A 16,116-nucleotide genomic window follows, 5' to 3' on the forward strand; every position below is an offset into this window, starting at 1 on the left:
TCCACCGCACAGTTACCCAAACTGCCCAATCTGCCTTCTTGCTCTGTTATGAGCATGTATATGGAATGAACTGATCAAACCTATGAAGCCTTAGAAATAACATGCTTCAGTACAAAAAAATCCCTTATTAAAAATTGTTAGTTTCAGATGGAAAACATTGAGGGCCAGGGAGATGATTCAGTGGAATAAGCACTTCCCTGGCAAGTGCAAGGGCCTGAGTTCAATCCCCAGTTCCGCAAAAAAAAAAAAAAAAAAGATGGAAAACACTGTAGAATTAAATCTTCTTTTCTGCACCAAAATAATACTGAACATAGAATAACCCTTCCTTTTATTAACCTGTCATATTATGTGATTATGGCATGATTATTATGTGATTATTATGCCACAGTACAGTAGCATTGGTTGACTAAACAACAAGGACCATAGAGAATTCTGTATAAGTTAGAATGGAAGCAGAGTTTAGTATTTACAGTAACACAGACTGGAGTTCAGGTGAAGGTACTAGGGTGTATTTAGTTAAATGTGTGATAGTGGGTAAATTTTTTAACCTTGTAATTTCTTGGCTTTTCAGTTTTAAATCACTATTTATATGTATAAGAAAGGGTTACATGAAAAAATATGCCCCTTATTGGCACATACTGGCACACCAACGACTCCGCACATTTCAGTACTAACCAGCATTAATATTTGTCAGTGCTACCTGCTTTTCATCATTTCATTACTTTCTACTTGTAGGACATATTCACTTTATATATCAATTATGCATCAATGGAAGTGTAAAAGATTATATTTCTTTGTGTTGATATTTTAACATCATAAAAACTAGTTATGAAAGCAATTTAAGGTATTTGAACCTATATATAGAACTATAGACAGAAATTATTCAGGAAAAAATATTTCATTGCTATTGATATACACTATTTAGTTAGGCCAGAGATGGCTGTGACTATACTGAACTGGAACGGGCTTTTTCCTTGGAATTACTCCTTAAACAACATAGTATAACAACTATTTACACAGCACTTACATTATATTAAAAGTAATTTGCAGATAATTTGAAGGATGTGCACGGGTCATATACAAATGTTACTCCATTTTAAGAGTATTTGAACATTTGAAGATTTTGGTATCAGTGAAAAGTGGATCTAGCACTCCCAATAAATGTTAGATGATCATTGCATGCATCTTTTCTTCAATTTATTGTTTTCACCTGACATATCGTGGGCATCTCCCATGTCAGTATACATGGTGCTATCTTGTTCTTTTAATCAATGTATAATATGCCATACCCTAGCTGTACTATGATTTGCCCACCTGGTCCCCTATTGGTGAATATTGAGTTTGTTTCTGGGTTTTTAAAGAAACAGTACTGCAAGGGACATTATCTCACTTAAATGATTATATAAGTGTGCACATATATCTATTGAACAAATTTTTAGCAATGGAATTGATAGCTCAAAAATGTATATTTTAAAAATTATTTATATAATATATTCCCAAATTAGCCTACAATTTGCAACAACTTACATATTTGCCAACCACTTACAAGAAAACCTACATATTCACTTTGCTATTATTATTTGTTATGCTATTATTATTTGAGTATAAAAGCTACATCTCAGGTTAAAATGAAAAATAATGCAAAGGCAAAAATTAGTCTTTATTATCTGATCTAGCCTTTTCCCATACACACACATAATACCTTGCAGAGTGCATAACCCATAAAAGTCCCCCAGATTTGTTGATTTGGTGACCAACAAATAGAAGCATTGCAGAAACAAGAAAGATGTGTGCACCCTACCCAATATCTAGAGAAGCTCTATATTCAATAGGAGTTTTTCTACTATTTCTTCACATCTTACAAACAATCATATGAGTATTATTTGTCAATGGTTTCAGAGCACCATTGTCACAAAAGGTATGGTATATTAATAAACCTCTTTTTCAAAATGAGAGATTAGGATGCAATTTTATGTCACTGTAGTGCACTAAGTCTTCAGGTGGTGGCACCTTAGTGGCTTCAAGAAGTCTTACCAAGACTAAATTAATCCCCAAAAATTTTGGATGTGGAAATTACTATCAATTATTGCAATTAAGATCAATCTAAAAGCTAGCATGAGGTAGCATTTGAATAGTTCAAACCTCAGTAATTCAGATTTGGCGAAAAGTTAAATGGAGCACCAAAAATAGGTCAGAGAATTGTCTGTGGGTATTATGGGACATTTCAGTAATATTAGATGCAGTACAGTACTGTCTACCAATTACCTGAGGTGGCAGCTAATGGTTTAGAGAGCTATGGTATTTTGGTGACAACTTGCAACTTAAAATGCCAGCTATTAATTTTGTTGTCTATTATTTTAAATATTAGTCAGAGTGGACACTGTACTTCAGGCTATTAGAATTCCTTTAGATAGTATAATTTCTAGGAAGCAAAATGTACCTATCAGTTTATCATTTAACAACATTTGTCATTTCTGAATGATGGTAAGGAGTGGATGTTTTGACTGTTCTAAGAGCTCTTATTTGTGTTCTCTCATTTCTTTCAGATTGAAAATTATGCAAGATATACTTATTTGATGCATTTCACATAGAACAAATGGCATTTAATACAAATGACTAACCAGAAATAGAGACTAAAAGTTTTCTATACCTAATAGATACCTGATGCCAATCCAGAGTATTGTATGTATTCATGTTACTTCATTTAACCCTTACCAAAGCCTTGCCAAACATGTCCTATGGTAAAAGCCTTTTATAAATATGGAAGTAGGAACTAAGAATTTGAACATCTTTCTAAGGAATTCAAACAACTTATCTTCCTACTGTACTGGTACTTTTTCTACAGTTATCAAAACTTCAAGAATATGCTTTCAGATAAGAATACAACATTTTTAGCCTTGGGAATTTTTGTATTGCAAGAAAACTGTTCTTCCATACAAGAAGGAATGATGGATGAAATTGTCTGCTTTACAAATGGCAGACATGAACTGAACATCATTAGTCAGTTATGGATTGCTTACACTAACAGAACAAGGTCAATGTGTAGACAATCTGGGGATATACAGCTTTTGAAAGTTATACTTGACCTGAGACTGTAGGAATAATAATAAGGCTTTATGTAGTATACATTTCCTCTGAAAACATTTTGATAAAGGACTATTCATCTCATGCTAGACAGATCTGATGAAGATGCAACAAATGACATCTGTTGCAGCCCCATTCCAGCTTCAGCTTCTAAACTCAGGTCAAAAGACTGATGTCAAAGACCATTGAGACCAAAATTCCCACATTGCAAAATGAACTGATTTGGGAATATAAATGAAAGTTAAGCTACAACATAAAGAGCCAGATAAAATATGACAGTTAATTTGTACAATCAATATAATAAAAATTAAAACATGGCACAAAGCACAAATCAACAGAAGGAAATAGGATTAATTTTTCAGCTCAAGTGAGATAATTAATAGGAAAATGCTTATTAGTTAATGAATTTAATGGTTTTCTATTCAGGATGTGTTTTTAAAATGCTATGAATTCCACAGGCAAATTTGTACACAAAACTACAGGACATATAACTAAGGAGTTGACTACACAACTTTAAAAACTCGTAGTAGAACAATTCCATAACCTGGTACATGCTCTGTAGTTCATTGCCTTGTGCTTCTTAAGAACACAAACTCAATTTAGGCTCCTCATGCACAAGAATTATTTTAGCTATAAATAAAATAATACTTCTATTTTAAATTGCATATTGTTTCAAAATTGCCATATGAGCTTTTTCAACTTTAATTTTTCAAAAGATGTGTGCAATAATAGAGAATTCATAAAAAAGAAAAAATTCAATATAGATACAAACTGCAGTCCCAATGAGTATAGTTAGCAATTTTTTTTCTTCATTCATTCCCAATTTGCTCTTTTAAAAATAGAACATTTTATTAGCTCAGGCACTATTGGTTACACAATTAAATGAAATAGAATAATTTCCTGTGAGCCACTGGCTTTCATAGAGAACAGATAACATACTTACTTAATGGATACAATGAATATGGCATTCTACTAAGTGCTTTATATCAGTGTGATTTTTTTTTTCAATACTGAAGAGAATCATGTGAAAATAGTACTATCTGCCCATACATGGGGAAGATGAGCCTGGACAAAGTTACACACTGTATTCTAACTATACAGCCAATAAATGAGCATCTGTGTTTTGTTTTATCTTTTTGTCTTCATTAAATTCAGAAGAATGAAAAGTTACCACATGGCTTATGGTAACCGAAAGTAAAACACATGGCTTTTGTGTCATAGTCTACCATCTCATAATAAGGTGACCATTAAGAAGATAATTAACCTTCATTTCCATTTCTACTTCTGTAAAACAGGAATGACAATACACCTTAGCATATATTTATGGCATATGATGCTTACAATCATTGAAGTGATCTGTTATGTTTCTAATAACCTAGGAACATGACAAATCTTCATTCTACTTATTTCTCCTTCTTTTCTTCATCAACCTTCACCCTTGGTCTGTTGGATTCCTTCCTATTTGCAAGAGATCCATTCTCTTGTATCCTTCTATTGGACTCTTTGTCTGTATTTTGCTTTATTCAACTGAAAGCTCCATATGATTATTTAAACTTATATGATCCATAAACCAAACTCCATGGGACATACTTCAAAGAATTAACAACTGTGATCTCATCTTTTCTTTAATATTTTATTTACACATTTGTTCATTTGGTAAAGGGTCTCACTATGCAGCTCATACTCATAGTGATCCTCCTGTCTCAGCCTCCACAGCACTTGGAATACAGGTGTGCACTACAATGCCAGGTTTCAGTAACTGGGACAGCATGGGGCCTGCAGGGTATATGGTACTGGGGATCAAACCCTGGTACTTGTGCTTGGCAGGCAGGTGCTTAGAATGCTGAGCTATCTCTCCGTCCTGGAATCTCATCTTTTTGAAGTTTCTTACACTTCAAAGAAAATTTCCAACAGAGTAAAAAGAAAACCTATAAACTGAGAAAAAAGTTATATCCAACTTTCTCTCCAACAAAGGCCTTCTATCTAGAACATGTAAAAATTTTTAAAAAATCAGGCCTCCCAAAATCAAAGACCCAATCAAAAAACAGGCATCTGAGATAAAAACAAATTTTTAAGATAAAGAAATACAAATGGCAAGCAAATACATGAAAAAACATTCCACATCATGGGTCATTTGAGAAATACAAACTAAAACAACACTGAGATTCCATCTGACCCCAGAAAGGATGACTAACATCAGCAAATTAGCCAATAACAAATGCAGGAGAGATTGTGGGGAGAAAGGAACTCTTCTCCACTGTTGGTGGGTTTGTAGACTGGTAAAACCACTATGGAAATATGTGTGCAGATTCCTTAAAAAGCTAGGATTGGAGGTCCCATTCAACTCAGCTATTCCACTTCTGGGTATTTTTCCAGAAGAACTGAAAACATGATACCACAGCAATACATGTACACCATGTTTATAGCAGCACAATTTGCCATAGCTCACTCTTGGGAACAACCCAAATGCCTGTCAACTGAGGAAGGATAAAGAAGATGTGGTATTTTTACACAATGGAGTATTATTCAGCTATAAAATAGCATGCATTTGGGCTTTTGTTGATAAAAGGATACAACTAGAGACCATAATCTTACATGAAATAAATCAGACACGCATGTGCAAACATTGCATTGTGTCCTTAGTGTGATAACCTGAAAGAGAAAATAAAATCTTAAGTGTACAATAGACACTAGGAAGAGGGAATGAACCTACTCAACAGGAAGGAATTACTGAGTTGAGGAGAAGGACAGGAGAGGGAGTGAGGAAAGAGACATAAATGTGCATGTAAGCTGGATGGTTTGGATAACTAAATTGTGGATTTATGCTGGTCTGTGGAAAGGAGCAGCTAATACTTAATTTGTTTTATCTCATTTTTCCAATTTGTTGACTTTTTCGCTTCTAAAATTCTTATATATTTCTTTCTTTTTTCTTTTTCTTCCAATTTTACATATGCATATTTGGTAATAACAACTAGTTGGAAGACAACACTATGCATTACAACAAATACTGAGCAATTCATATTATTTTGTTAAGTGAAATTCTGTATCATTTGTAATTTCTTGTTTTAATACTATTTGTACTCTCTTTTTCAAAAAATATTTTTTAAAAATCCTGCATGTTTAGTTTATTTCACTAAACACTATATGTACCTATACATAATTGAATAATAGTACTTGGTTTTAAAGACAAATTTAAGACACTTGCAGAAAACTCCTCTCATAACAAAACTTAAGTGCATGTAGGACCTGTAATATGCTAGAAAAGTAGTACCAGTGGTAGACTGAGTTTTGTAGCCTATAATTATAGCCATCTGCTATGGACAAAGATAGCTGCTGTAAAGGAGAGTCCTACAAGTAATATGGCCACTCAATTTGCCTGCCAAGATGTTAGCTACAGGGGCCGGGGAGATGGCTCAGTAGGATAAGCACTTGACTGGCAAACGCAAGGATCTGAGTTCAATCCCCGGTTCTGCAAAAACAAAAAAGATGTTAACTACAACACAAAAACCTCCAAATTTACCAGTCAAGTGAATCTGATCAATGCAATTATATTGATTAAATATTAGGAAGTTTGTCAACAATAATGATTCTTATTAGATAAAATTAGAACTTTTCTCCTTAACCCATAAATACACATTTCAGACAGTGATTTCCAAAGAGTACAGAGAGAAGAGAGGAGCTACTTGCCAGTAGAAAAAAGGAACAAGCACTGCTTCAACCAGATGATCAAGGTTAACAATAGTGAAATGTTTGTATGTGCTCTTAAAACTGTTATGAAAATGGCTCTTATCCTTGATAGTCTTCCCCCCAAGAACTTGCAATTCTAGTAAACCTTTCAGATGAATGCTGGTGGAGGGACATTGTACAAATTATTGAACCAGTACTCTTCAAAACCATCAATATTCCTGGAAACAAGGGAAACCTGGAGACTGTCACAGTCTAGAGAAACATAAGGAGACATGATGATGAAATAGAATGTGATATCTAAACAGAATCCTCGAGCAGAAAAAGGACCTTAGATTAAAAGGAAAATACCTAAAGCAATCTGAATAAGGGCTTCAGTCAATTCTAATCCATCAATACTGGTTCATCAGTAGTGGAAAAACTGCACCATATATAAGATATTAACAACAGGAAAAACCAGGTGTGAATTATTTCTATTATCTTTGGAATATGCCTCTACATCGAAAACTATTCTACAATTGAAAGTTTATTTTGAAAACTCATTCTTTGTTTCTGATTGTAAGTAGATATCCAATGGTGTGCACACTAATTCATCTCCTGGCTAAGGAGAACAGATCCATAGGAATGTACATGTGAAATACATGTATTAGCAAAATAAATTATGGCTCTTTAAATAAACTGTGAAGCATTCTTATTAGAATCTTCTATACTTTCTCATTTATATCACTCTTGTCCTTAAATATGTTACATGAAGTGATGAGAAGTTTTTCATACTTCTATCTGCTCTTGCTCTCTAGCTTGGCATGAATCTTTACTTCTATTTGAAAGGACATGCTGCCTATTTCCCCCATATTCAAAAAATACTGTAAGTTTCAATTCATTATATGCTAAAGCTGAGTACTAACACACTCTTTTACTTAATAAATCTAAATTATTCTATCCTGAGGTACTCAGCTTCCTCTTATTAATTCTGAGAACATGGAAGAAAATTGAAACCACTTTATTCCAGCTTACTGTATGCTAGGGCAGAGAGTCACCCTCCAGCTGTTTGATACTTGGTAGAAGCAGCTATAAAAGGAAACAAAACTATCAAGAAGTTCACAGTCATTTGGCAAAGAAAAATGTGGGTGGGGAAGTCTGAATATTTTATTAAATAAGAAACAAGCCATTTCTACAGTTCTTGGCTCCAAATTAATAAGGATCCACAGAAGACACGTGTTGTAAAGTTATGATAAGAATCAGACCTAAGGCTTGGGAAAAACAATTCTAAGTATAAATCAGGGATATTTTTATCATAGTACAATAACTAAAAGCAGAACTAGCTTTAGGTGTTTATCCCAGAAGTACAGACAAAACAGGATAAAACAAAAACTATTTCCTCTCACTGAGGAAAACATATCACTAAGATGCAGACATTTATGTCTTTAAGAAGGGTGAGATAACTTTAGAGTTAAAGTAAGTTCTCTGTGTGTACAAAGGAACAGATGAGCAGATTTAAAAAGTTATATGCCACTGGAAAGATCATCAGGCTGACTTGGACTTGAATCTACTATTAACTGATGAACTTAGACAAACCTCTAATAAACAGGAACTTATTTTTCTAATTCTTAAAAGCACTTTTCGTACATTTGAACAGCAGCTCACAGTTCCCCATATGTTTTCTGTACAGTTTCTTTTGATCCTTACAATAAAGCAATAAAATTAACAGGACAGAGATTATCTTCCTTTCACAGAGGAGCAAATGAAGTTTATAGAATTTATGTAATTTGAGTTGGATCACACAACTAGAAAGTGGAAAGCAGAAACCTGACATTAGGTTTTCTGACTTAGTTCTCTGCTCTTCAAACATCACCACAAAGCTATCTGAAGAGACCTTTTGGCTCTAAAATTCCATTATCCTTTAACTAAGAAATGGCTTTGAAATTTCAAATTCATAATCTTCCCTCTCCAACTAAATAAATATGGATGTTCCTACATTTCAACTGAAAAAAGTCAATATGTTTTTCCAGTTTCAAATGAGAAAAAAGATTGGAGGTTTTCAAAAAATGACAATCAATCATAATTTTAGCATCTCCCATAGTTTTGAAAGGTTTTGTCGGCTTTACAAAAAAAAGTGGGACAATTCCTCCAAAGAGCATAGGACGTTTTTAGTAAAGCTACAATCCAATCTTAAACCAATATATTATCACAAGACAATATGAACCAGACGGTTCAACATATTGGTTTTTTTCCTCAGTTTAATTTCAATAGGTGATAAATAACAAGTTCTTGCCAAAATTTAAAGAAATGAGGAACAAGCAGTAGCTGCTTCCCCCATAAATCATGGTTTGAAAATACAGAAGACATTATTCCCCCAATTTTGGCATCACAACTTGAAATGAGAATCTAAGTGATGATAGCAAAGATTGACAAAATTAGAAATTGGCAAAATTGTGACACTGTTGCTCCTATGTGTAATTATTGATTTCACAATTAATAATTTCAATTTATGTTCAGGGGTACTCTAAAGAATTTTAATTGTCTTAATAATTTACAGAGACAGATTGGTCTTCTACATATTAAATTTCTCTTAAAAGAACTATGAGCTTTATTTTTTAGATTTTTTATTTTTTGAAGAGAGTACAAAATAGTATGAAAACAAAAAAATACAAGTGATACAGAATTCTGCTTAACAATATAACATGTATTTCACAGGGTTTTTCTGTAATGCTTAGTGTTGTCTTCTGACTAGTTGTTCATATTACCAGACATACTCATGGAAAGTGAGAAGAAATAAATATATAAGAAATTAAGAAGAGAAGAAAGACAAACAATTTAAAAAAGGAGACAGAACAAATTAAGCATAAACTAATCCTTTCCATAGACCAGCATAAATCCACAGTACAGTTGTACAAACCATCCAGCATATATATATATATATATATATATATATCCTCATGCCCTTTCTGGTCCTCCTTATCCCAGTAATTTTTCCTTTGAATGGGCTTATTCACTTTTGCCAGTATCTATTGTACCCTTCAGATTTTATTGTACCCTTCAAATTTTACTTTCTCTTTCAGGTTCTCACACTAAGGAGATAATACAACGTTTGCACATACAGATCTGATTTATTTCACTTAAGAATATGGTCTCTAGGGCTGGCCAAATAGCTTAGTGGATTAAAGTGCCTGCAAGGAGGCACAAGTGGCCAGGGGTTTGATCCCTGGGCCTGCCATGCCAGACCCGCCCCCAGGGCTAGCTGAGGTAGCAATTGAGACAAGGCATGGTGATGTGCACCTATAATCCCAGTCTTGGGAGGCTGTAAACAGGCAGATCACTATGAGTCTGATATAGTAGTGAGACCCTCAACACCCTGTAAACCCTTTCCTAAAATACAGTAAATAAATAAATAAATAAGAATATGGTCTCTAGTTGCATCCATTTACCAATAAAAGCCCAAATTTATCCTGTTTTATAGCTGAATATACTGCATTACAAATACCACATGTTCTTTATCCATTCCTCAGTTGATAGGCATTTGAGTTGTTTCCAAGATTTCGCTATGGTAAATTGTGCTGCTATGAACATGGGTGCACATATATCACTGTGATGTGATGTTTTCAGTTCTTCTGTAAAAATACCCAGACTAGGAATAACTGGCTTGAACAGGACTAAGGAACTATATGAAAAAATATTTATCATTCTTGGTAATTTGAGAAATGCAAATTAAAACAACACTGAGATTCCATCTTACTCCAGAAAGAATGGTTACCATAAACAAGTCAACCAGCAACAAATGCTAGAGAGGCTTTGGAGAAAAAGGAACCCAGCTCTACTGTTGATGGGAGTGCAGACTGGTACAAATACTATGAAAATCAGTATGGAGACTCCTTAAAAAGCTAGGATTAGGGAGCCAGTTCTACCCAGTAACAATGAGTTTTAAAATGCAAAATTATTTCTTTAATAATAGAGAATACACACAAATAATTCTGTCTTCAATCCCTATATTATTTCAAATCCAGAATAAAATACAACAATATATGTAAGTCTGTATTAGGACTAAAAAGCTAAGAAAGGTACTTATCAGATGACCAGAACAGTGAAAGTATCCTGTAAGACATAAAGCAACTCAAAATATCAGAAAAACACAACACTATTGAAGAAATCATAAAGCTGTCAAGACAAAAGGGAAAAAAGTGAATTTCCCAATGGAAACCAAGCATAATCCCAGCACTAGAAACCAATGGAGCTGAGAAAGTAAGCAGACAGAAAGTGGTTACTCAAATGATTAATTAAAAGAATGAAAGAGCTAATCTGATTTCCCTAATCACCAAACCAAGGCTGTGGAATTTGCTACAAAGATTAAAGCATTGGAAACAACACTTCACACAATATTTGTATTTCTTACAAGTGCGCCCAGAGTGACTCTTATGGTAGAGAAAGTGCCTAGGGTCATAGACGGTCATTAGGAGAGAAGGCAAGGTCACAAAGCTAAGAAACAAGCTGTTCACATACTGTACATGAAAAGGCACTCAGTCATATAACTTCCAGGTCTCTCACATAACTTTTGGATTCAGCAACCCTGTCATCAAAATATTTACTTATTGCAAGGAAACAGGAATTCTCTCTGTGGATATAGGAACTATGCTTCAACTAAATGTGATCAGTCTAGCCTAGAAACTATAAATCTGGACAGAAAATCAAGAATGCTGAAATATTTGAGGGAACTTCTTTTTCATCCAACTAAGCTCAACATAAACAAAAATTAACTTCCCAAGAAATAGTATCACATACTACAGAAAATAAACCTTTTAAACAAATAGTTTCTGCAACAAATGAGCAACAGAGTACTTTAAAAAGTAAAATATTATGGTCATTTTTAAATGCTCAATTGATGCACTGAGGTCATAATTAAAAGAAAGAAAATCAAATCAAGGGAATTTTCAAGAGTACAATGCATAAGGAAAAGAGTATGAGACAAAAACTAAAATGCATGCAGAGTAGATTCAGTGATTTCCATATTAGACTTATGCGGGCTTCAGAGGGAGAGAATAGAGTTGAGAGCATTATTACAGAAATAAAAGAAAAAATGTTTACCGAACCAAGGAAAGATGACTCTTTGGGTTATAAAATGCACCAAATGTCTAGCAGTAATAATCAAAGGTCATAAACATAGAAAAACACTGCTAAAATTTCTGAACAATAACAATAAAAGCTTCCTGAGAGGTGAAATTAGTTCCCAAGAAATGAGAATAGGTCTGACATCAGAATTCTTTACTATAGTATAGAATTCCAAAAGACAATAAATAAAAGTCTTTATATTTTATAAGTACATTTCTCATGGAAGTAGAAATTGATACAACTTTATAGTGAGCAATTTAGCAACAACTATCAAAATTAAAATTTTAAGATGTACATAGTCTTTGATCATGCAGCATCACTCCTAGAAATTAATCTTACAAGTAAATTTGCACAGCACAAAATGGTATGCATAGATGCATGTTGACTGCAACATTACTCCTTCCCCTGCTATCCATGAAGTCTCCCAGACTCCCATTTCCCTAAAATAACTTTATATTAGTCCACATCTGCAAGCAATGATATAAAATGGTATATTTTAGTATTTAGGCAGCACTTTTAATGCATAAAAATTTCCATAATTCAAAGATACCACTACTACAGGATGCTAAACTGGAAATTTCCAGAAACTAAGTTTTTCTCATATTGAAGAAAGATGTCCTTTTTCTTCTTCTCTAAATTTATGTGCTTTTTAAAGGAATTACCAAGGGCGTGTAAAGCTTGCCCTAACGTGTAAGATATAGCAAGAAGAAGTCAGTTTGACAGGAAAAAAGAGCACAACTATAAGATGAGAAGAGACACAAAGAAGAGACTTTGGAAACTAGGTCTGCAAGCTACAGGTTGTCTGGAAAAAGTAGGAGGGTCTCCTCTATGAGCTCAGGGTGGGTCTGTTTTAACCTAATTCAAAACTCTTCCAAATGAGCTTATTAGATTGTAATTTGATGGCTGAGAACCTAATAAGAATTCAGATCAAACTTCTTCTTTCTCAAAGAGACAGCATTGTCAAAGAGCCAAAACTGGAGTGGGTGTTTGGGAGATTGAGTTAAATGGCTTGCACATTATGATTCACACCTCTCTGCCAGTGAACCCTTCCCCCATCTCAGTATCATCTTTCATACATTTTTATTCAAGTTACTCACTACTAAGGGCAATCAGAAGCTGAAGAAATACTCCTGCAGAAGTCACTTCAACAAAAGCAGAAGTCAATAACATGACCAGCTGACACAGGATGTCAGGGGGTGCAAAATGATGGCAAAGAAAATAAAGATGAACTGGGTAATGCAGTAGAAAAGGGAAAAAAGCACAGTCCAACATGAAAAAATAGGGCAATTATCTGGATAATTCAGCCTCAATACTCTCTTTCTAGTGATTGACGTAAATGTATTTTTTTCTCTGGGTTCCATTTTAATAATAGAGAGAACACTGAAGCTACACTAACAGATTTCATTGACCATTGTCATATACATGAAGGTTAAAGGAAATATGCCTTCTTTACTCCTACTTTAAATTTTATTTCTTGTATGAAGGAATGTTTTGTAAATATGATGCTATCAGACAGTTTGACTAAGTAATAACACGGAATTATTTCTTGCCTTGGATGTTTCTTCCTCATTTTGTCCAAATGTTGATCTCAATTTGTCCACTTCTGTAAACATGTAGAAATGGGTCAACAGTTATTGATTTGGCAACCAACTCATAGATCACAAGTAAGTAGGAAATGATTTACCCCATTTATTACTACAACTGTATTTCCAGTCCACACATATGTACACATTCACACCTTCATTCTGAGCACACATAAATAGCCCAGTCCCCCTTTTAAAAGAATGCTAGAACTTTTAAAGGAAGTTTCATAGGCAAAAATCTTTAAAAATTTCTCAAAGACATTCAATATATTTATAAGTTAATTTTTCTTAACAAAATGAAGAACGAGGAGAAAGAAATCAGTATTGGTTGAACATCTATTGTGCCCTATGGTCTATTGTGCACCTTACTTTGTTTATTCCTTACATTTTTATATCATTTTTGAGGATGATATTATGAGATGATATAACTCAGGAGGCTTAGAAAGGTCTAATAACCTGCAAAAGTTCAAATAGGATTCATCTGATTTTGAAATCAGAACCACTAACATTCAAGAAGACTAAAGCACATGGATATGTACAAGTCTCCAGGAAGATATAAAAATGAAGTAGAAAACAAAATGAAGTAGAATAATAAACGACTTGAACAGAAGATGAAAAAACCTCTACTTTCTGTATTTAAGCCAAACAACACCCTGGCTTCTGCAATGATCGTATCAGTAGGGAAAGAAATGTTCTTTTTTCTCTTTCGGGTGCTTAAAATGTACAAACTCCAGGGAACTATTGACATTCTCAGATTTTATATCAATAGTTTCAACTCTCAGTCACCTTTATTCACTCCTAACATGAGTTTATTTTTTTTCTTATTGCAATATTCACAGCCTATTGGCGAGAATTGAGTAATATGCTAGTTAATCATAAATGGCAAAGCTCCTTTCAGTGAGGACTATGGAGAATCCACTAAAATGAAGGGCTTACCACATATATTGGGTCAATAAATAGACATGTTACCTACAATGAGAAAAATGTGAGCGTTTCCTAAATCTTAGCACCTATAGGACTCAGCCACTAAAATGGAGGGGTCACCATGCATTGCACTTATCAAGTTCTCTATTGGCTACAAAGTGAATTAGTGTGATATTTATGTTAAGAGTTACTTACTACAAGGAATGAAGTAAAATTGAACCACAATGTTGTGTTACGCTAATTACCCACTGCTCACCATACTAACAATCCATGAAATGTTGACCACTATCATAACTATTATGCTGAGAAACTTTGTCAATTGAAATAATCTGCTTTCTATTGCTAGAGTAGAACACCTGAGGTGGCATAATTTATAAGAGATTTGTCTTGTTTATTTTGTCTTGTTGCTGAGACAAAATACTTCACACCCAAAGCTAGGAGAGGAATGGTTTATTTAGCTCACAGTATGTAGAGGTTTTAGTCCATAATTGGCAGGGTAGCTTTACAGAGGAATACTATTCAAGGTGTTCAGAAGACAGCAAAGCTATAAAGAGCAAGGGGAGATAAGTATCTTTCTCTCCATTATAATGTATGCAGGATTCACAACCCAGGGCTATAGTAGCATTCACACTCTTAATCCTAGCCAAAACCATGCCAAACCAATCAGTGGACTGATTTACTAATCACACACCCTTAATCTAAGCATAATATTCTAACGTCCTACATTCTAGATTCAGCCACCTCCATAAAAGCTCTAGGACAACATGAGGCTTAGGGGTGGAGGACAGAGGTGAATCTTACAGTTTGTTTCTAGATATCACATAGAAGGTCAGTGAAATGCCCTCAGGATTTATGCTGAGATCCTGTAAGCCTCATAGGGTCACAGTCACAAGGCTTTTTCGGAGGTGGCTGCATCTAGAGTGTGTGATGCTGGGATCAAGTGTTTGTGATTACTAAATCAATCCTCTGACTGGTTTGGCATGGTTCTGGCTAGCATTAAGACTGTAAGTGCTACACCAGCCCTAAGATAGGTAGCCTGTATAAAATATAAGAGACCTAAAGAGTCTTGTCTCCCTGCTATACCTTTGTTTTGCTACTTTTGGACACTATAACTGCTTCTCCTCTGCAATGCCTGTCTGCTACCACATGCTGCCTTGGAGCCAGTCAGTTATGGACTAAACCTCTACAAACTGTGAGCCAAATAAATATTTTCTCTCTTAACTTTGGGTGTTGAGTATTTTTGTTTCCATAAGGAGAAAAGTAACTAAGGCAAGGTTTATTTTGCCTCAGAATTCTAGAAGCTGAGAAGTAGAGCATGGTACAGGCATGTGTTTAGCATCTGGTAAGGATTACCTTACCTCATGGAAGAATGTGGAAAGGCAGCCCATCATATATGAAATGGATAAAGGGGTGTTGAAGGCCCATCATAGCTAACCCATCCCCATAAGAAAGGCATTAATCCATTCATGAGGCCTCTTCCCCCATAACCATCACTACCTCATTGAGGAATTAAGGCTCAATGTGAGTTTTAGTAGGGTCAAACCATATTAAAACCATAGCAATTGTTCATGTGAACACTCAAGGAATGAATGTTTTTACTTTTAACTGCCAAGACTGGTGAGTACTTTGGGAACATTATTGAAAAATCAAACACTGTTGCCTCATGCCTCCTAAATATCTGTGATGAGCTTGGTATCCCAGGAGAATTGCATTAAGTATAGGGAAGGGAAGAAGAGAGAGA

Source organism: Octodon degus, unplaced genomic scaffold, assembly GCF_000260255.1.
Source record: "Octodon degus isolate 3935 unplaced genomic scaffold, OctDeg1.0 scaffold00041, whole genome shotgun sequence".
NCBI classification, from domain to species: domain Eukaryota; kingdom Metazoa; phylum Chordata; class Mammalia; order Rodentia; family Octodontidae; genus Octodon; species Octodon degus.